The following is a 21479-nucleotide window of genomic DNA, read 5'->3' on the forward strand; positions in this document are numbered from 1 at the left end:
TTCAGCTATTTTGCCAGTTTTTCCAAACCTTCAATCCAGTGCTGATTAAAAATCTCTGTATTCCCTCCGTAGTATGATTCAATGTGTCTGCATCTGCCCCGGTCTACAGCAGTGAGATCCACATATTCACAATTCTTTCTCTGTTTTAAAACTACTAACAAATATTCGTTATCCTCAACACTTTTTGAAATCTGAAGAACCATACTCTGAACTTATCAAGTCCCTTTCACATTGCATCATATGAGGAAACATCGATTCTGCATCTACTTGCCAATATCCTTCAGCATCTTATATCCCCAACTTCTTACAGCTTTCATGTTTTTAACCTGCAGGCAATATGGGCCTGAACTGTTCAACCCCTCCTTAGAACATAACTCTTGATCTCTGGATCATTTCAGGTGTCCCCTCACTGAACCGCGCCCATGAAGAATATATCCTTCAACTAAGAGGAACCAAACTGCATGCAATAATCCAGGCAATTTCTCATGAATGTCTCGTAGAGTTGCCCGGAGCGTTGTGGGTTTATTAGCTGCTATAACCGCATACCTAAGAAGTGGATTTTGATGTGACATTGAGGATTTGTTATTTGACACGACTAACTTCGTGGTACCAATTAGGGCACATAGAATCGACATGAGTTTGCAGTTATTAGGCATTTTGCAGATGGAGGGAATTGAGTCATTTGTTTAATACGTTCATTCCCCAAGGAAAATCACCAAACCGGCATGTTCACAAAAGCATGCAGATTTGCGTTAGTCGGAGTTGAGGTGTGTCGTGCTGCTACATGACTCATTCATAAGGCACTTGCCTGAAGAGCGTGCCTGAAACATGTGAGTCCATGAGACGAGTACATGGAATCAGAAAACTATGCAGTGTGCATTACACGTTAGAAAACTACTCAAATGGCACAGACAAGCAGTTGATGTTTTGCCAATTATTGGATATTTAACAATGCAGAAGTCTGACCAGTTCAAGGATGACTAATGACAGAGGGAACTCAGATGAGGGAGTGGCGGGGGACGGCTTAGTTTGTACCAAGAGAAGTAGCCTTTATATGCAAGTGACATTCACTGTGAATCACAGATTTTCACCAAAAAGGAAAACCTTCAAGAAACATGTCTTATGGGGACGGTTCATGGTTTATTGATGAATCCTCAGGGAAATTGATCAAACTATGCAAATGCTGGTGAAACTGCAAGGAATACATCAATATATCTCTGGAACAGACCCATAGGGACGTATAGACTGGCTCAGTCACTAGTGTAAATCAAGCGGGAGACAGGTATTGTTGGAATGTGTCTGGATTTGCAGGAAAGTGTGGAAGAGAGCAGTGGCCAAACATTAACGTGATAAAAGGGTGTAAAGCTGCATGAAAAGAGCAGGCCAAGTAGCATCCAAGAGGCAGGAAGACTGACGTTTCGGGTCTAGACCCTTCACCGAAACATCAGCTTTCCTGCTCCTAGGATGCTGTTTGGCCTGCGGTGTTCATCCAGCTCTGCACCTTCTTATGTCGGATTCTCCAGCATCTGCAGTTCCAATTATCGCCGAACATAACATGTTGTCACCAGAGATGTGCAACTGAATTCCCTGTCCCGAACATTCCAATGTATAAATTATTCTCTGTTTTTAAAAGGGAAAAGGAAGAACAAAACAGAAGTTCATACCAACAGAGATAGTAGGAACGGCAGATGCTGGAGAATCTGAGACAACAAGGTGTAGAGCTGGATAAACACAGCAGGCCAAGCAGCATCAGAGGAGCAGGAAAGCTGACATTTCGGGCCGAGACACTACGTCAGAAACAGCTGTGTGTTTTAGGAATCGTCAGAACATCTGGCTGACTTGCTGCCTGAAAGATTAGAATAAGTCTCCTCATTATTATTTAGGCCCTTTGAGTAAATATAACAGCCAAAAAAGGAGCAATATCACCTGAAATACTGTCAGTGGCAGAATATGAAACACCTGATTAACAGAAAGAAACAACCAGAAAAAAGGGAACTCAACTGACAAAGAAAACACTTGATAATTTATCAGAAGAGAAATTGCTCGTGAAACACACCAGGCTTGGCACCACCTGTGAAGGGAAAGCACAGACAATGTTTCGACTTCACTACCCCTTCATAAAAATGACTGCCGAGCATAGGCTTGTGAAAATCAATGAAAACACTGCACAAATATCATTTGTTCCAGTATGGGGACCCAGTGAGTTGGAAGAGCTAAAGTTCATCAAACAGAATGCATGACCCAACATTTCCAGTGCAATTTAAAGCAAGCTTTAACGTCATTTTGTTTTTCGAAGGGATTTGCGTTGGCTTTCAAGAGGGCAGGGTGGTTGAGTACAATTAAGTCAGCACCAAAATTACATTTACATCTTGGAATTAACACGTCATCAGTAAATTGCTTATTCAAGGAATAATTTTAAAACACGAATCATTTTGCATCCACAAATTCCCAGTAGACGTGTGTGAATATTTAAAGACAATGTATTATGAATACATTAGCTCAGAGCTTAATTCATAATTGGTCCAGAGCAGACAAGGACAAGAAACTTCACGCAAAAACAATGCATCTTCCAATTCAAATTGTTCGGAAAATATACTATCTAATTCTTGCCGTTATTGGAGTTCTTGGTGAGTTACTGAAGCAGTTATTCACAAACTACGTATTGCTTTCTGGGTACTAATCTTACAAATTAGGGCTTGTTTGTTTAAAACAAAAAATCAGAAAGGGAGGCAATAGTACCGGTAAATACTTTTATATTTGAAGACCATGTGCACACATTATGAACTGAAGAGTCTCCTTTCGCTTCATAAAATCTCTACGCTGTTGCGATTCGATAGATGGCCGTTCTGCACAAACTGTGCGTACCACTCAATGAATAGCAATACTTTGAGTGTACGTTGAAAGTCTGTTGTACCAACTATTCCAATTTTGCATGCACCTTCAGTTGTAAAGTCGTCGCATTTTGTGAAATGTTGGTCACTGTTGAAGAGGAGCAACATTTGCTCGGAGGGAAGTGATTACTAAAATAAGAATGGACATTGCCGGATAACATCAGTAAGACTGACAGTGACTGTGGCTGTCCAGTTAACTCCATTTTCACTCCACAGATGCTCATAAGCTTGCTGAACATTTCCAGCAATGCGTATTTTTTTCTAATTCCAGTAAGCATCCGTTTTCACCGGTATGTGCTTGATGTGATGACGGGTCCGTCGCTGGTAAAATGTAGTAATAGGGGACATTGTTTATCCTGAGAATCAATGGATTTTAAACATGTCATTGCATATAATGCACATTTATTACGATTAAAAATGCATCTAAGGTAGTGCTGTTCTGCTCAAATCCCAGAATTGAGAGCACAGGAATGATATACTCGGTGCAAGTCGGTCATATGTGACTACCTGATCCACGTTAACTTTCATCTATTTCAGCTCATCTAAGGCAATTAACATATCCTGCCATTGTTGCCAAATTTACTCCCTATCACTCTAATTCGAAAACATACCTGATCACAACTATACTCTGTGTTAGCAACTCCATAAACTAACCACTCCGGATTGTCACAAGCATTATTTCACACATTGGCAGTTTTTTTTTAAGGAGAGAACTTGGGATTGGGAAAGCTGTTCTAATAAGCCAAGCTATTTTACTGACTCGAGATGGATTGGATTTCGGACATTTGAAAAGATTTTAACACCTTTGATACCATTTGGTTTAATTCTATTTCTCAATGGTGTGACAGTCAGGAACATTTTATTGGTCAGTCGAATTCGCAAACGACTCAAGTGTAACAGCAAGATAGACTCTGAAACTGAGAGCAGAAGGAAGTCTATCATTTTGCTCTTTACAATATCCGGTAGCTTCATACTTCTGTGGTTCATCTACGTTTTGTATTTTTTCGATGTTGATGATAGTCGCGCGTATCTTCTCAATAACTCCAGTTGTAGAAATCTTACATTTTCAAGGGTCCATATTGTGGATTTTCTGCATTTGTGTATCCTAGAATAGAACGAAAAATTTGTTTCTTATGACCTGAAATCTGATAATGAACGCTCAACCGTAAGAGCAGGCATAGAAGGAACATATTATTCAATCATTTTGCTTTAATTGAAAGTATGCAAAACGAAACTAAATATAGTATGTTATAGGGTCATGCCAATACTACTGGATGTGATTAATTTCCCAGGAAGGTTTAATAAAATCAATGGCTCTTTCATGCATCTTCAACATGTCGTCATACTGTTAGGAGTAATCTTTTATCGGCTGCCATCTTAAACATAAAATCTTGGAAGTGTGTCGATTTCAGTCAGACCGAGTTCATTGCTGAGTCTATTCATCCTCTCCTATTGTATTTATGCATATATATACCAGAAATAAAGTCTTTACTGTTTAGAAATGGAGAATTATAGTCAGCAATTATGAATCAAATTTCCAATCTCTCACAGTTGACTCCACCTCCTTTTCTTTAAATTTGGTGATGAAACCAAGCACATATATTGCTGGAGGTAAAATTCTTAATCATGGCTTAGGAACAGAAAATGTCTTTCAACACTTACGAAATGCATTTTGCTTATCTCGATTACAGTTAATTTAGTTGCAGTCCTCATCCTGTCACGGGGAAAATGTGGACTATCCACCTGCACCACTTGCTACCTCGTGGCCATGGCAACTGCAGATCTCCTCGTCATCATCACTGAGGTCGTACTGAATCGAATCAATGATTATTATTTCCCATTAAATTTCCTGAAAATCACTCCTGTGTGCAGTGTTCGCTATGTACTGCTCCGTGCTGCCACAGACTGTTCTGTCTGGTTCACTGTCGCTTTCACTTTTGATCGATGCATTGCCATTTGTAGCCCAAAGCTGAAATCTAAATATTGCACCAAGAAAGCTGCCACAGCGATTCTCCTAATAACCGGGATACTTCTCTGTTTGAAAAACATTCCAATATACTTTAGGTTTAAACCTCGAAGGATAATCAACAACGTACCTTGGCGCTGTTCTAATAAGCCAAGCTATTTTACTGACTCGAGATGGATCGGATTTCGGAAGTTTGAAAAGATTTTAACACCTTTGATACCATTTGGTTTAATTCTATTTCTCAATGGTGTGACAGTCAGGAACATTTTATTGGTCAGTCGAATTCGCAAACGGCTCAAGTGTAACAGCAAGAGAGACTCTGAAACTGAGAGCAGAAGGAAGTCTATCATTTTGCTCTTCACAATATCCGGCAGCTTTATACTTCTGTGGTTCACCTACATTTTATATTTTTTCAATGTTGATGATTTATTAAATCGCCAATCAGCTTATGTATTTGAAAACTTTGCATACATGCTACGTAACTTAAGTTGCTGCACAAACACATTTATTTACGTGATAACTCAGTCTATGTTCAGAAAACAACTAAAGGATACACTGAGATATCCACTGACATTAGTTATTGCATTGATTAAAAGACAAATAAATTGACATCATTCCAAAGTAAATGAAAATAATGTTCAAAAGTTGAACCAGACAGGCGATTTTCCCAATTCATCATTTTTTTTTCGATACTGTCACATCCTCTAACAGATATATCTCTCCCCAACAGCAATAAGTTGTGTCTCCACTCTGCTCCTGTTCGACAAATGATTGCTGTGAATTCCCTCATCCATCACGCCCTACAGCTTTCACAGTATCCCTACCATGTGGAAACAGGCCCTTCGGCCCAATAAGTCCACATCAAACTTCAGAGGGTCCCACGCAGGCACATTCCCCGATAACCCAACTAATGCATACCTTCCTGAACACTACAGGCAATTTAGCATAGCCAAAACAACCTAACCGGCATATCCTTGGACTGTGGGAAGAAAGCCACGCAAACATGGGGAGAACGTGCAAACCCCACACAGACATTCGCCAGAGGCTGGAAGCAAACCCACATCTGTAGCATTGTGAGTTAGCAGTGCTAACCACTGTGCTACCGTGCGGCTTCATCTTTGCCACCAATTACAGTTATCCGTCCCTCTTTAAGCGCTATCACTTTTAATTTTCCTTTACTCTGCATGTTTCTCCAAACCCTACAAGTGTAACCCCAACTTATGCCACATCTCCTGCTCGTCCTGGACCATTTCAACCTTTGTAATCTTCTCCAGATCTAAAATATTCCCTCATTCTGTAACATACATTTTCTCTACGACATTCCACAACGCTTCAAAATTCTCTGTCCAAAATCATTACATATAAGTGTAAACTGCTGGAAATATTTTAGTTGTCTTAACATTGTTAACATGTCTTTTTTTCAATTCCCAGGTTATCCACACATTTCCCGTTATGTTGTTTTACATTTTTATACACATACACGTGTACATCCAGTCATATAGCTGAGGAGCATATACCATGTGCCCTACGTTTCCTCCCCTGCTTTGAATAAGATCATGATTGATCAGACGATTCGACATGTCTACGTATCATGATTAAAAAATGCTTACCATACATTAGAAACATTCCAAGTCTCGGTTTCCACCGGTTTTAGAGAAGGAAAATTCCAATAAAAACGCCGTGCAAAACACTTCTCCTGTCACTATCACAATTGGGAAAACAGGTATATTTTTGGACAGTCTCTGATTCCATACAGTTCTCCATAAAATATGTTTTCCACATTCGCTGTGTCTAGTCTCAAGAATGCTTGCATTTACATTAGTTCACATCTTTGACATAATTGAGCCTTGTATTTAAAAAATTTCCAAACACACGTTCCAGGTGTTAATTGAGTAAATCATCTCTGATTTGTTTTCATCACATTTATAAGTTCCCTTAAGTAAGAAAGTTAATGGCTTTTACAATACTCCACGTCTGATTTTACAATGTACTACACAACTGAACCATTACCTGCCGATTTTTGCTTTGAGTTCAGCATGTAATAATTGGTACCATTTTGCCAGTTTTCTTATTTTTTAAAAAAATTATATATTAACCTGCTATTCAAACACTAATAGGTTCAGTTTAATCCACTGCGCTGAGTTTTGTAATTTCATCATATCCATAGGTGTTGCATATATGTTTCTTGCACTCTCTTGCTCGACACACTTTCATTTTCTCCTAATAATTCTCTTGATCTTGACTTATATTTTGCTCAGTTCCAACTTTGCAATGTTCCCTCAGTTTTCACTGACTCCCTCTTTCTTGCTCTCCCACGTTTGTTATCTTCTTTCTCTCACTCACTTGCATTCCTTGCCCTTGTAAATGCCAATGTGATTGCATTTTTGATTGTGAACATGAATGGGAAAGTGACTGTCTTAAAATGAAGGATTGCAAAAGAGGTTGCTGTAATGTTCAGAAATTAAATTCATCGCAAAAACGATCATTGTCGCTGGTACTTAGACTGCAGCTTTCTTCAAGAAATAGGGCAGATTTGATGTTGATAGGCTGTAATTAGCAAGTGCATTCACAATTAGAATTGCTGAAATTTTAGTGTTGATTTGTGTCAGTGTGACTAGTTGTGGGTGACAAAAGCAAACAACTCAGTGGTTGTCACCAGTGTACATTTTCTGCATGTGAACAACATTTCCGAAGTGTTATGGCATCAAGAAAGAGTTACAAAGTACACGAGGCCTCAATAAAGCAATTGTAATCCAGACATCATTTGCTGTAGGGTCTTACATTTCACCAAAAAGTCACAGACTTTTCTAATTTGTTCACCTCTCGCTCTGTTTGCTCCTTCTATGAAGGGAATCTGTAAAGTGTTTTTGGAGAGCAATGGGAGGTGGTGCAAGACTAAGTAGAAGTGTGAACTGAAAGACAAATAGCGACGGTTTTGTGTCTGAAAAGAACAAGTTAATTCGAAAAGTGAGACAAGGGACTGTCAGAGAATGACGGATCTCTGAAGAATTAAACTGCATTTTTTTTTAAACAAAAGAGGGTTTTAGAGGTTAGGCTGATGATCTCCGGGAATGTTAGGGAAGATGTGAATGGGACCTTGTAGATATTACAGAAACTTGGGTGAGAGATATTCAGGAGAGGCAGCTCAATGTTCCATTCTTTAAATACTATAGAAAGGATAGAATGGGAGGCAATAGAAGGTGAAAAGGTGTTTTTCATGAAGGAAAACATTCCTGCTGTAATTACAAAGGATATTTCTGAAAAATGTTAGTGTCAAAATATATCATTTGAAATCGGTAATAAGAAAGGAATAATCACCTTGAGGGGATTATATAATAAGCCTCCCAGTAATCATAGGGAAGCTGAGGAACAAGTATGTTCTAACATCTTGGATAATTGGACAAAGGCACATTTCAATGGGATTCGAGAATAACTTTCAAGAATTGACTGGTGTAGAATGTTTGCAGGTAAAGTATGTCTGAGAAGTGGGTGTCTTTCAAAAGTGTGATGATGAGAGTTTTGAATAATTATTTTTATGTTAGACTGAAAGATGAGCGTGGTGAGATTTGGCAACAATCAATGAATAAAGGTATTGAGTTTCTATTCAAGGATAAGAAAATAATGATATATTAGACATAGAGAATTGGTTTCAAGTTAATCTCCTGAACAATATAAAAAGTGTAGAGGCAATCTTAAGAAGGAAATTGGGAAAACAAAAAAAAGGGACAATCCAAAGAGATTATATAAATACATTACGAGCAACTGGACAAATAGAGAAAGAGTATGGGCCCCTAAATATCAAAGAGGTCGCCTTTGCCTTGAGCCTCAGAACATGGCAGAGACATAAAAGGGAATTATTCCTCCAGTTCTTTTCTTCCTGTGATGAAATAAATGGAATTTAGAGAATGCAGGGAAATAAATACTGATGATTTGTGAACGGTTCACATTACAGATGAGGAAGCTTTGGAGGTATTAGAAAATATAAAGATGGGTAAACCTCAGTGACATGATCTAGTGAATTCTAGAACTGTTAGGGAAGAAATTACAAGACCCCTTGCAGAAATAAATGAATCATTTCTAACAGATGAAGGGGGCAGCTTTATTCAAGAACGAGAAACCAAGAAATTACAGATATGAGTGTCGGTTTCTTTGGTGATGGGTGCGTTATTCACGGTGATTTTTTAAAAATGGGATATAAATGTACTTGGAGAGGTAGGGATTGATTAGGGGCAGTGAATGTGGTTTTCTGCGAGGGAAATCATGCCTGAAAAGCTTGATTGGTGTTAATGAGGAAGTAGCTAAAAAGATTGATAAGGGCAGGCAGTTGTTGTTCACTTGGACTTTAATAAAGAGGTTGACAAAAGGTTCACATGGTAGACTAATTCGTAAATTTAGATCACATGGGATTTAGGGGTGCCTTGCCAATTGGATATAAAATTGGCTTAATAACAGGAAACAGAGGTGAGGGTGTAGGATTGTTATTTCAGATTGGAGACCTGTTATCAAATGTGTTCTCCAGTGATCACTGTTGGATACACATTTTAATATCATTTGCACAAATGATTAGGATGAGAATATAGAATGCACTGTTAATAAGTTTTCAGATGATACCAAAAATTCAGGCATAATGGACAGTAAATAGAGATAATGGGAACTGCAGATGCTGCAGAATCCAAGATAATAAAGTGTGAAGCTGGATGAACACAGCAGGCCAAGCAGCATCTCAGGAGCACAAAAGCTGACGTTTCGGGCCTAGACCCTTCATCAGAGCCTCTGATGAAGGATCTAGGCCCGAAACATCAGCTTTCGTGCACCTAAGATGCTGCTTGGCCTGCTGTGTTCATCCAGCTTCACACTTTGTTATCTTTTAGTGGACAGTAAAGATGGCTTTCTGAGATCACCAAGCAGGTTCCTTCAAATTGTTAAATGGTTTTAAAAATGGCAGATGGACTTTAAACTGATGAATATGAAATATTGCCTTTTTGTAAAACTAAGAAAGGCAGGACTTAATTAATGTGTAGCCTGGATGGGAAGCACCAAAGAGATTGGGTACATAATTCTTTGAAGTTTGCATCACATGCAGACAAAACTAAACCTGATTGTGGGAGGATGCAGGGGGATGGTTGCATTCAAGGACCAGAAGTGAAGCCAAAGAAATAATATATGTTTACCAAAAAGAAGGAAGCAGAGAAAATAATCCAGAGTCTGGTAACTAAGGGAGAGCTTCAATGAGTCGCTACCACTTGTATCTCCCTAATTTTGCCAGTTAAAAAGCCAAGTGGAACCATTTACTAGAGAACGAAATATTACCAGCTTGTGAATGAGCTGTTGTAAATGATAAAGGAGCTTGGGTTGAAAGTGAACCCGAAAAAGTGCAGATAAGGAAGCAGAAAGTGAGTTACTTAAGAATGGTGTAAATACGAATATAAAGAGAGATGGACAAATGATGAATTGAAAAAGTGAATAGTTTGACTCATGAGGAAAATATCAGAATCTTTATGAGGAATGTGATAACTACACGCTGGTGAGGAATGATATAATTTGTGAGTCAAACTTGATTCAGAAAATGGAAATCATCTTTCATAAACCTGATGGAGATTGTGGAGGATGTTAATTGTGATATCGACAAATGACAGTGAGCAGTATATCTGAATTTTCAGAAGACCTTTGATATGACTGCGCCCAGGTCAGTGAAAAATGTTGGAGCCCATGGGTAAGCAGGTGGCGGGTACAGTGTGGTGGTTGACAAGGCAGAGTTTACTGCATGTTTTGAGAATTGAAATATTGAGGGAATAGACAGCAGCATAATTCTCTGAACTCAAGGCTAATATGCATGGAGTGCCATTTGCATCAGTTATTTGTTCCACAGGTTTCGCATGGCACACAGACGATTTCGATGTGGATTAAAAGTACAATCCTTCTCATTTACCGTTATTGAATCGTGGAAGGTTGGCAAGTACTGTTGTCCTAAAGGACATGTATGTCCCTTGTTATGAACAATTCATAAGAGGCAGCAAATAATTTGGACAGTAAATGCTGCGTTGTCCTTCATTGTAAAGTATTTCAAGTACAGGGATAAAAATGGTAGGCTCTTACAGAAACAGCATTTGTGTTATTGAATAAAAATTTCTCCTTTGTGAGAAAATACATTAATAAAATTGTGATGACCAATTGAAACACAAGTTGCAGAGTGAAAGCTCCATAAAAATAAATGAGGGGGCTCTTTCGTACCAAATATCTACTTGAATGAGTTTCACCAGATGAATCCCTAACATGAGGAGAGTGTAGTGAGTGTGTTTAATCTGTGGCACTGTGAAAGAATAACATATAATTGCAATGAAAATTAAGGGTTACAAAAGATCAGTCAATATGCGCAAAACAAACACTGCTGATAAGTTCAATGCTATTATTTCCCAGGATAGGTGATCCCCAATAATCTCTGTCCCTCTGCAGAGCCTACATGTCAATTGAGAGATGGGTGCAAGCTCTGAATGAACTCTCTCCACAATAATGTGCAGTTACTGTCTGACACTGTATTTCTTGACAATCATTTCTTCAGAAACATTTCTTGACATTCTCCACAGCAGGTGGAATACCTTCACTCTGAAACAGTTAACCATTTGCACCACTTTCTGCCCTTCATAAAGAACATTAGTCTGTATTCTCATGAATGAAAAATGCCCCTTTGGGACTTGGCACCTGCCACTCACTTTCCCATCTCACCACCAGCAAATTATTTCACGGTAACGTGTGTTAAGGCTAACGTGGCACTGAGGTAATGACCCTACATCTGGGCCAAGGAGGCTTGGGCTTGCCTTCCCAACCTCTTTCTCCCGTTTGAATGCTGTGTCATAACATCTCAGAACACGATGATTAGAACATATACAAAGTGACACGGGTATACCACAAACAACAAAGTTATGAGAATTAAGTGAAGCAATCTATCTGTGCAGTCTCTGCTCAATTTGGAGAATTATTTGTTCCTTCATAACTGACTTCAGGAGGTTTAATGGCCATCTCCTATTCCTACGTAGCAGCTGGAGTTGCTAAATGCCTTCCCCTAGGTCCCATGAAACAGGCTTAAGGACCTGATAGGATTCCCACTGCACTACTTTAATAGTTTGTCATGCTGACAAAACACATTCTCTTGCCGTGTAACAGGCTGGCAGGACTGAATGTACAATCCCTCTTCTTGCCAAGTAGTTTGGATGGGTGGAATGGGTTTCTCATATTCCTGTGAAACTAGTTTGAGATGCTAAATTAACTTTTTTTTAACTGTGGATATGCTGTTGCATAAATATTATCGTCACTTTAACAGCAGAATGTTGTTCAGGTCTTCCTGCACACTGCCTCATTACTTGGATGAGGGGCTAGAAAATACTATAGCTAAACTTTTAGATGACACTAAATATATATGAAAATATATTGCGAAGAAGACACAAGAAATTTACAAATGGATATGCATAACTTAGGTAAATGGGTCAACATTCGGCAGATGCAATTTAAAAAAGGATGAGTATGAAATCCATTTTAGTCAGAGGAATAGAAAGGATTTATTTTCTAGATGGAGAGAAACTTCAAAGTACTTAACTACAGAGGGATCTGGGTGTCCTCAGGTATATCACAGGAAACTCATTAAACCTGACAATCCTGCATGAGAAAGGCAAACGGAATTTTGTGTTTATTTCTGAGTATAAAAGTAAGGAAGTATGATGCAACTGTGCAAGACATTACTGAGACCACAACTGGAATACTGTGTATAGCTTCGGTGCCCTGGTGCGAGTAGGGACATAGTTGCATTGGAAGCAGTTCAGAGCTGCTTCACTACATTGATTCCACTGGAGAAGTTTGCCTTATGAAGAGAGATTGAGCAGTTCAGGTCTATACTCTTATGTAGCTCAGATGAATGAGATGAAATCGCCCTGGGGTGCATGAGATGCTAAAGGTGATTGACAATGTAGATGTGGAGTGGATATTTCCTCATGTGAGGCAACCTAGACAAATAATCATAGCTTTATGTTAAGGCGGAGCAGATTTAAAACAGGAGTGGGGAGAAATTACTTCTCTTAATGGGTTGCTAACCTGTGGAAATTACTATCACCACGTTGTGTTAAAGGAGGTAACATCTTACTGTGAACATCTCCTTTTGATTCAACGTCACTTCACCTCTGCTCCTGGGTTTAGTGTAGTGTAGTAAGCTGCTGTTGGAAAAGGCGGGTGGATATAACAGAACCCTTTCCACATGCACGCGCACACACACTTTATGTTCTTCTTCTCTCTACAGCCTCTGCTCCATTTGTTGTTCAGACTGCAGACTCAGATGCTCTGTAACTATAGGCCATGCATCATTCAGAATTGGGTTACCAAATCCTCAGTTCTCCCTAAATGTGTGCAGCAGATCACTGCACAACCTCCAGCAAATCCAGCACCTCCAACTAGCTTTTCATAACAGGAGTTGGTCAGAAACCCATTGACAAGTTATATGCCTCATCTTTTTCAGCAATACTTCTCTGGGTTCACTGATGAGGGAGGCAATGGCCTTGTGGTATTATCATGAGACTGTTAATCCAGAGACCCAGATAACGCTCTGGGGACCCGGGTTCGAATCCAGCCATTGAAGATAGTGGAATCTGAAATTCAATAAATATCTGGAATTAAGAATCTAATGACGACTGTAAATCCAATGTCAATTATCAAAAAACCAATCTGATTCACTAATGTCCTTTAGGGAAGGAAACTTCCATCTTTACCTGGTCTAGCCTACATGTGACTCCAGACCCACAGCAATGTAGCTGACTCTTAACTGCCCTCTGGGCAATTAGAGATGGGCTATAAACGCTGACTGGCCAGCAACACCATCATCTTATGAACGAATTGAAGGCTTGAGGGACTTTCTCCCGTTGCTGAACACATGATCAGCTGAAAATGAGAAACACAGCTGTTCAGTGGACAGGCACAGACCATGTTTCAAGGACATGACTTAAAGCTGCTGAAATCCCCATCCAAAAATGGTACACCACATTGGATCCAAGGAGAAAATGAATGACAGCCTGAAGGACACAATTTCACGTCAGCGCTTGACAATGCCAGCGCTTGATACACGAGGAAGCCAAACAAAACTAGAGGAATGTAAGATACTGAGGAACATAAATTCACCGCAAAAATTAGATACTTGAACAGGAACAAGTTGGAGAAATATAAGCAACAGAGGGGAATGGAACTAACTAGATGAGTGAAACATTGGAGGGTTTAATCACAAGAATGAGAATAGCCTGATAGGTTGAAATTGTTGGGTATATCACATTCTCAGTTCATGTCTCAGAATCAGCCCATACACCATAAAATGGGCAATACACCAGTTCAGCAGGGTGTCTCTAAGGTTACTATTAGCTATTCAGGCTGCATTTAGTGTACTGCTCAGTAAACTGGAGTATCTACCCAGCATTCAGAGCATTGCTCTGTTTAGCTGCACTAGATAGTTGCCTCGCATGGGGAAATTCATAACAAATGCTGACAGTGGCTGTAAGTGGCGTTCCGTACCAGAGTACATCTCCATTGCAACAATACAAGACAAAGGATTTTTTTCTGGGTGGGGTTAAGGAGTACATGAGTGTTGGTGGAGGGTTGTAGATGTGAAAATCACCGTTAGGCATAGAATTGGTTAGGGAATCAGTTTAGATACTAACAACAGCCAGGGGTCTGGGTAACAGACAGAAACAGGGGAACATGGCGTGGACAAGTGTGATCACACATTTCAGAATATTAGAGCGAAGGGATTGCCACAGCCATAGCAATGTAGGTTACTGCTTACAGGAAGGATGGGTGAAATTGATTTTGGTGAGAGTTAGGATACATGCCGAAGAAGTTTGACTGAAATTTGCAGCTTTGAAGCTGGAAGAAGCGTAGCCAGCAAATTCTTGAGATTGTTAAGACTGGATTTCACAGTTCAGGGTTTAAATAGAAGATTGGGTTGATCCACTGAATTATATTTACACTCTCTTTCAAAATGGAGTTAGGAACACAGTCAGGATGAGGTCAGAAATCAACTCAGTGTCAAAGGGATCTTCAGAGTTATGGCCACACTGACTTACCTCAGATGTTGACAAGGATTGGGATGGAGTCAGAAGTCAGTTTATGATCAGAACAGATGTTTGAACTGTGTTGCCAATATTTAAATAACAAGAGCAAAAATATAATTAATCATGTTTTGTGACAGAAACAAAGCAGCTGAACTTAAGAGCTAATAAGATGTGGAGCTGGATGAACACAGCAGGCCAAGCAGCATCTTAGGAGCAGGAAAAAGAAACCCACCAAGGATACTGCCTGAAGCAAAGGCAGAGTGAATGAACTAATTCACTATTACAGTCAGTAATGGTTTAGAGAGTGAATAATTGACTTGAGTCTGAGCTGAACTGCAGCAGCAAGAACACGTTAGATAAGGACAGTAATGAACATGATTTATAGAAATAATTGGGTGGTGAGGCTTACCAGAGATACCAATAATAGCCAGGATGGGATAGTAAGAACATTGCGTAACGTAACAAGCATATTCTATTTGATATAACGGCTTCCAATCATATGTAGAAAAAAGCCACAGATACAAGGATAAACTCCTGTCCACTGCTGGAACATTCAAGTCTGTTGCTCTCAGATTGATTCATTGTCAGAACATGGCTCTCAGATTCTAGCCCAATGTTGGAACATCCCAGTCTGTCATTCTGAGATTCTGATCTCTCCTCTCCCCTTTTTTTCCTGGAGCTGCTGATCTCTGTTAGCGTCGCACTGATGCTATGGGATAACACATTGAAAGGAGCCTATTAGGAGGCAAACCCTCTCCTAAGTCAACCATGATCTTAATCTCAGTCAATAAACAGGTTCAGGTAACCCCTTTCAAAACAGAACTTTTCAAATCACAACAGATGAGAACATTTGAGATAGCAAGGTGTAGAGCTGGACAAACACAGCAGGCCAACCATCATCATAGGAGCAGGAAAGCTGACGTTTTGGGTCTAGGCCTGAAACATCAGCTTTCCTGCCCCTCTAATGCTGCTTGGTCTGCTATGTTCGTCCAGCTCTCCAGCTCGTTATCTCAGATTCTCCAGCATCTGCAGTTCTGACTATCTCTGAAACAAATGAAAACATTTACTTTTTTTTCCTGATGAAGGGTCTAAGCCTGAAATGTCAGCTTTTGTGCTAAGATGCTGCGTAGCCTGCTGTGTTCATCCAGCTCCACACCTTATTATCTCAGAACATTTACTCTGTATGGATGGGATGAGGGTTGATGAGAGAAGAAGAGTGGAAAAGACTGAAAAGTGGCTATAATTTTTCAATCGTTGTCAACTGTGGTGCCAGATGACTGCAGGGTTGTAGAATTTCCACCTTCTTGACAGAAGGAGACAAGGGTAAAATCTGGAAACACAGATCAACTTAAGTTTGTTGGTGGGGAAATTTATATAGATCAGAATCAAGGTTAACCAATTTTATTGCTCATTGATAATGGGAACTGCAGATGCTGGAGAATCCAAGATAATGAAATGTGAGGCTGGATGAACACAGCAGGCCCAGCAGCATCTCAGGAGCACAAAAGCTGACGTTTCGGGCCGAGACCCGAAACGTCAGCTTTTGTGCTCCTGCGATGCTGCTGGGCCTGCTGTGTTCATCCAGCCTCACATTTCATTATCGCTCATTGACTTTGCGCAATACTGCTGGAAGTTTTATGTGACTTGTTATCAAATCCTTTCAGAACCTTGAAACATCATTCAGAACATTGAGACCTTGCAAAGCAACACAATGACAAGACAGAGATAGCAAAAACTGTTGATGCTACAGTCAGAAATAACACAATGTGGAGCTGGAGGAACACAGCAGGCCAGGCAGTGGAGAAGCAGGAAAGCTGGCGTTTCAGGTCAGGATCATTCTGCAGAAAAAGGGCAAAACATCTGACCCCATGTTGAAATGTTAAAGTGTTAATATCTTGTCTGTTCTCTGTAAATGTAACATCTGTAAGAAATTAGATGCTTCATGGGCACCCCTGTCTCAGACAAAATACTGCAATCTAATTATGCTCTGCTCTCTGTAAAAGGTTGAACTAAGGCTAAAAAGATTAGGAATCGTCTAGTCACACACAGTTTTTGGGCAGCTGACCTCTGCTTAACTGTTAGATTATTAAGTTACGTACTGTCACTGTTGCTAGGCATTTAAATATCAGGGAGAAAAAAATTGTATCTTGCATGCATGTCTGACTGGGCTAAAAATAAACCAATATAAAAAGGGAGGACAGTTCCCTTATAGACAGCATCACTTGACACGGTTCCGCAAGACCTCCGTAGTTGGTTGTGATCCTCCAAAAGCTTGTACTTGCCTAAATAAACTGTGCTGTTCACAGAAGTCAGCGTATTGCATTTGTATCAAGCGTATAGGAATCTCCTAAAAAGGGAACCCGACATTTGGCGGCAGCAGTGGGATTCCAACATATACGGAGCTTCAGGTGGACTGAACAAGTGATCGCAGGCCTGGCAGCAACTGTGGAGAAGAAAAAAAGTTAACGTTTCAGGAGAACTGGAAGGGTCACCGGACCAGAAACGTTAACTTTTTTTCTCCTCCACAGATGCTGCCAGACCTGCTGAGCTTTTCCAGCAACTTTGTTTTTGTTCCTAAGTTACGGCTTCCGCAGTTCTTTTGGTTCTGAATAAGTGAGTGCCTGTGAGATGGGAACGCGAGATGGATGGGCCCACAAGGTAAGATGTACCTTGATCTCTCTCATTATCCTATCACTCAGTTGACCCCTCGGCCCCTAGAACTCTGTAGAGACGAATCTGAGATAACCTACGCAGTTGTATGCTGACAGTTCACCTCAGGGAAGTTAGACTCCCCCGGGAATGCGAAGGTTAGAGTCCTCCCAACTGCAAGTATCAGGAATTCGGGGGTTAGAGTGCCCAGGTCAGGTAACCGAAAAATCCGGGAGGTTGGAGTCCCCCGGTGGCCGGGGGAAGAGTCACCAGGTCAGGTAAAATTGACTACTTATGTGCGGGGGGGGGTTAGTCTAAGATTGGTAAAGTAGAATAAGTGTTCAGATGTAGGAATAGAATAGTTACAGTGTCTGTCTGTCTGTCTCAACCACCCTGTCTTATGCCGGTTGCTAAGAGGGGAGATCCCCTACGTGAAGGTCGGGACCCTGAAGTGGGTGTTGAGACTAAGGACGCTGGTGAAGTATAAAGAAATAAGTAAAAGTGCTAAAGATGGGATAGACGTTAGGTAAGTCGGGTGTCAGACCCCCTTTATATGGGTTATGCCAGGATGACCCCGAAAATGAAGTACAGTATAGACACGCGTCGGCATGCCTAAACAAAAAACTTGGGAAATGAGAATTGGTCATTGGGGGAACATGGGTTATAGATCTATGTATTAAAGCCTAGGAGGCACTATGGACACGTAATGCAGGAACCAAAGGGAAAGGGTTAATGTCATCCTGGAGAAAGAGAGCAGAGGAGCTGACGGGGAAATCAAAGCTGGCCAGTTGGGTGGATAATGCACGGAGGAGGGGGGGAATCAGTGCCTGGGATAGTGAGGGAAAACTTAAACCTTGGGAGGTGTCCCACCAGGAACACTATCCCCTCCACAATTCTACCAGTCTCTGACCAGACTCAAAATCTTCTCCAGGCAATCCTTCTCCCTAAACAATTGGCTATTACCAAACGTGATGCCCATGCCGCCGATGGCTCTGCAGTTAGTTAGGGCAACGATCAGGCTGATCAGGCTACAAAACAGGCTTCCGCAGATCAAAAACTTTTATTGTGCCCTCTATGAGCAAGCAGGCAATAAACCGCTCGCCTTCTTCAAACACGACAGACATGCCAGATATTGTCACTGTTCAGCATTGGCAGGGGGACGCTCCTGCCTCTGAAAACATTTGAAAGGCACACGGACGTTTGTTCACATTCTGCATCATCAGGCCTTTGGGTCACCCCGGTCGGCCAAGTGTGTATACCTGCTGCTTTGTTACCAATGCTTATTGACTGTCTTCATACTGACATCCACCTTGGCAAGGAAGGAATGAGTAATATCACGTTACGTACCTTGTGGCACCCCCGATTGGCTGAGGCAGTCCAGAAGCATGTCAGGTCATGCCTAACACGTCAGCAAAATAATGCCAGCCAAGGAATGTGGTGTGTAACAGGGAAAACACCCTTGCTAGGTGGCCCATTTGAGTATGCAGCTTGATTTCATTGAATCGTCATGTGTACATTGTTATAAAGTATTGTCTTGTTATTGTTGATGTATTTAGCAGATGGGTTGAAGCCTTTCCAACCACTAATAATAAAGCCATAGTGGTGGTAAAATTACTACTGACAGGAGATCATTCCGAGGTTTGGAGAGCCTCGACAGATTAGTTCAGACAATGGCCCCCACTTTGTAGGAAAAAAATCAACAAAGGACTAAGAGAGGTGCTGCATATCCAGCAGCAATTCCATCTTACCTACCACCCTCAGGCAGCAGGAATAGTGGAAAGGGCGAACGGGATTCTTGAAACAAGAATAACTGAGTTTATGCCTGAAACAGGCCTCGACTGGTTAAAGTTCTTGTCTTTAGCCCTATCATATGAGAACTACCCCATACTCGACTACTGGACTGTCGGCAGGAGAAATGATTTATGGCCGACGCAGTAGGACCCCTTGGGATGCCGACACAGGCCCACCTGCCCACATAGACTTAAATATTATGGGAGAGGAAACGCAAAGATACTTTCAGCAGCTAACATTGTCTCTAAAGTTTCTCCAGTCACAGGTAAAGCACTCCTTCGGACCACCATCACAAACGACAGGTCAGAGCTCAGACAACCAGAATGAACTCCTCCCGCGCCCCACACTGCAAACGGGAGACCTTGTGCTGATCAAAGAGTGGGATCCCCCCAAGCTCAGACCCAGGTGGAAAGGACCATTCCAAATACTCCTTCAGACGCCAACAGCAGTCAAAGTCAGAGGACAGAATCACTGGATCCACCTAAAACGATAGGTTCCCTCACCATCTTGAAAATAGTCATTGGACTAAGTATTGTTCTGACTGTGCATGGGTTGGGGGAGGGGTGTGCAGGGTAGATGTGTAGAATTGGTCATTAACAACCCCTCCGATTATATAGGTACTAAACCCAAGTCTGGGAATGAAAGGGCCAACTGAATGGATCCTAATAGCTATCTGCTTTGTTTTAATGGTGCTGGAAGTTGTTATGTACATGCCTTAGTAAATTTCACCAACTATCCCCATGACGCTTCCCGAGCTGGAAGTTTTGCGCTGAGTGGCAGGATCCAGTAACCCTGGGCTCTCCCTTGCGATAGGACTTCCTGGGAACTGTCACGTTAGGAGGCTCCTCAGCTGTGGTGCCCACTAAAAACAGAAACTACCTTGTGCGGACTCACCACCCTAGGAAATAGCACAATGTTGGCATTAGAAGCAATAAATCAAGAATCAGCTGAACTTCGGCTCTATGGTCAGCAAACCCGGTATGCAGTGGACTATCAGCTGGCTCAACAAAGGAGGAGTTTGTACAATAGTAGGAGACAAATGCAACACCCATGTTACAGACAAAATCATACAACATAACCTACACCATCCAGTCCATTAAGAAACAATTGGATGATTTCAGACAAGGTAAAGGAGACGACTGGCTAGGGTGGCTACTGGGAGGATCCTAGGGATCTTATTTCCTGCATGGGCTAGTAGTTCTTGTTGTTATAATCATTGTATGTTGTGTGATAACTTGCTTAAATACTAGCTGTAAGATTCTTAAGCATAAGCTGGCAGCACCTATGCTTCATGGGCACCCCTGTCTCGCAGACAAAATACGGAAATCTAATTATGCTCTGCTCTCTGTAAAGGTTGAACGAAGGCTAAAAAGATAAGAACTGTCTAGTCTCAGTTTTTGGGCAGCTGACCTCTTTTACTGTTAGATTAAGTTACATACTATCACTGTTGCTAGGCATGTAAATATCAGGGGAAAAAAATTGCATCTTGCATGCATGTCTCAACTGGTTAAAGGTCTTCCCTGTGACTGTGCTTAAAAAAAAAAATCTATATAAAAAGGGAGGACAGTTCCCTTATAGACAGCATCGCTTGACACGGCTCCGCAAGCCCTGCGAAGTTTGTTAAGTAATCCTCCAAAAGCTTGTACTTGCCTAAATAAACTGTGGCTGTTCACAGAAGTCAGAGTATTGCATTTGTACCAAGTGTGTGGGAATCACCTAAAAACGAACCCGACAATGTGCCTATTACAGAGTGATAGGAGGTAATTCAGTCCCTATTACACCATTACCAGTTGAAAGACGGAAAGCCAGAACATTAGCACATATGGCAAGGGGAAACATGTATTAACATAGGGAAGTGTTCCTGCAGATGCACAGTCTTAGTGAGCGCACATCTGGGAGTACAATGTGTAGTTTTGGTTTCTATACCTGAGAAAGACACAGTTCAATGAAGTTTCATTCAACAGATCACAAAGATGATGGGTTAATATTGTCGGGAAAGATCAGACAGGTTTCAGCTAAAATATATTGGCATTTGCAAGGAACATACAAGATCATGAGAGGTCTTGACAGGGATCATGCTGAGAGCCAGTTTATACTCCCGAG

The 21479-nt window shown here is 41.0% G+C and overlaps 1 long non-coding RNA gene across 4 annotated transcripts in view; it reads right to left on the minus strand.

Moving 5' to 3' along the window:
• Window positions 1–1570: 1570 nt before the first annotated feature.
• Window positions 1571–21479, minus strand: part of LOC125449042 (uncharacterized) — a 61319-nt gene continuing 41410 nt past the window's right edge. For 2 of the 4 annotated variants that reach the window (XR_007246801.2, XR_007246800.2), the window contains exon 5: window positions 1571–3996. This is a non-coding gene — a long non-coding RNA (uncharacterized LOC125449042). The remainder of the gene's footprint in view (window positions 3997–21479) is intronic. The other 2 variants (XR_009443145.1, XR_009443144.1) reach the window with 1 other exon arrangement.

Source organism: Stegostoma tigrinum, chromosome 43 (genome assembly GCF_030684315.1).
Source record: "Stegostoma tigrinum isolate sSteTig4 chromosome 43, sSteTig4.hap1, whole genome shotgun sequence".
Taxonomy (NCBI): Eukaryota; Metazoa; Chordata; class Chondrichthyes; order Orectolobiformes; family Stegostomatidae; genus Stegostoma; species Stegostoma tigrinum.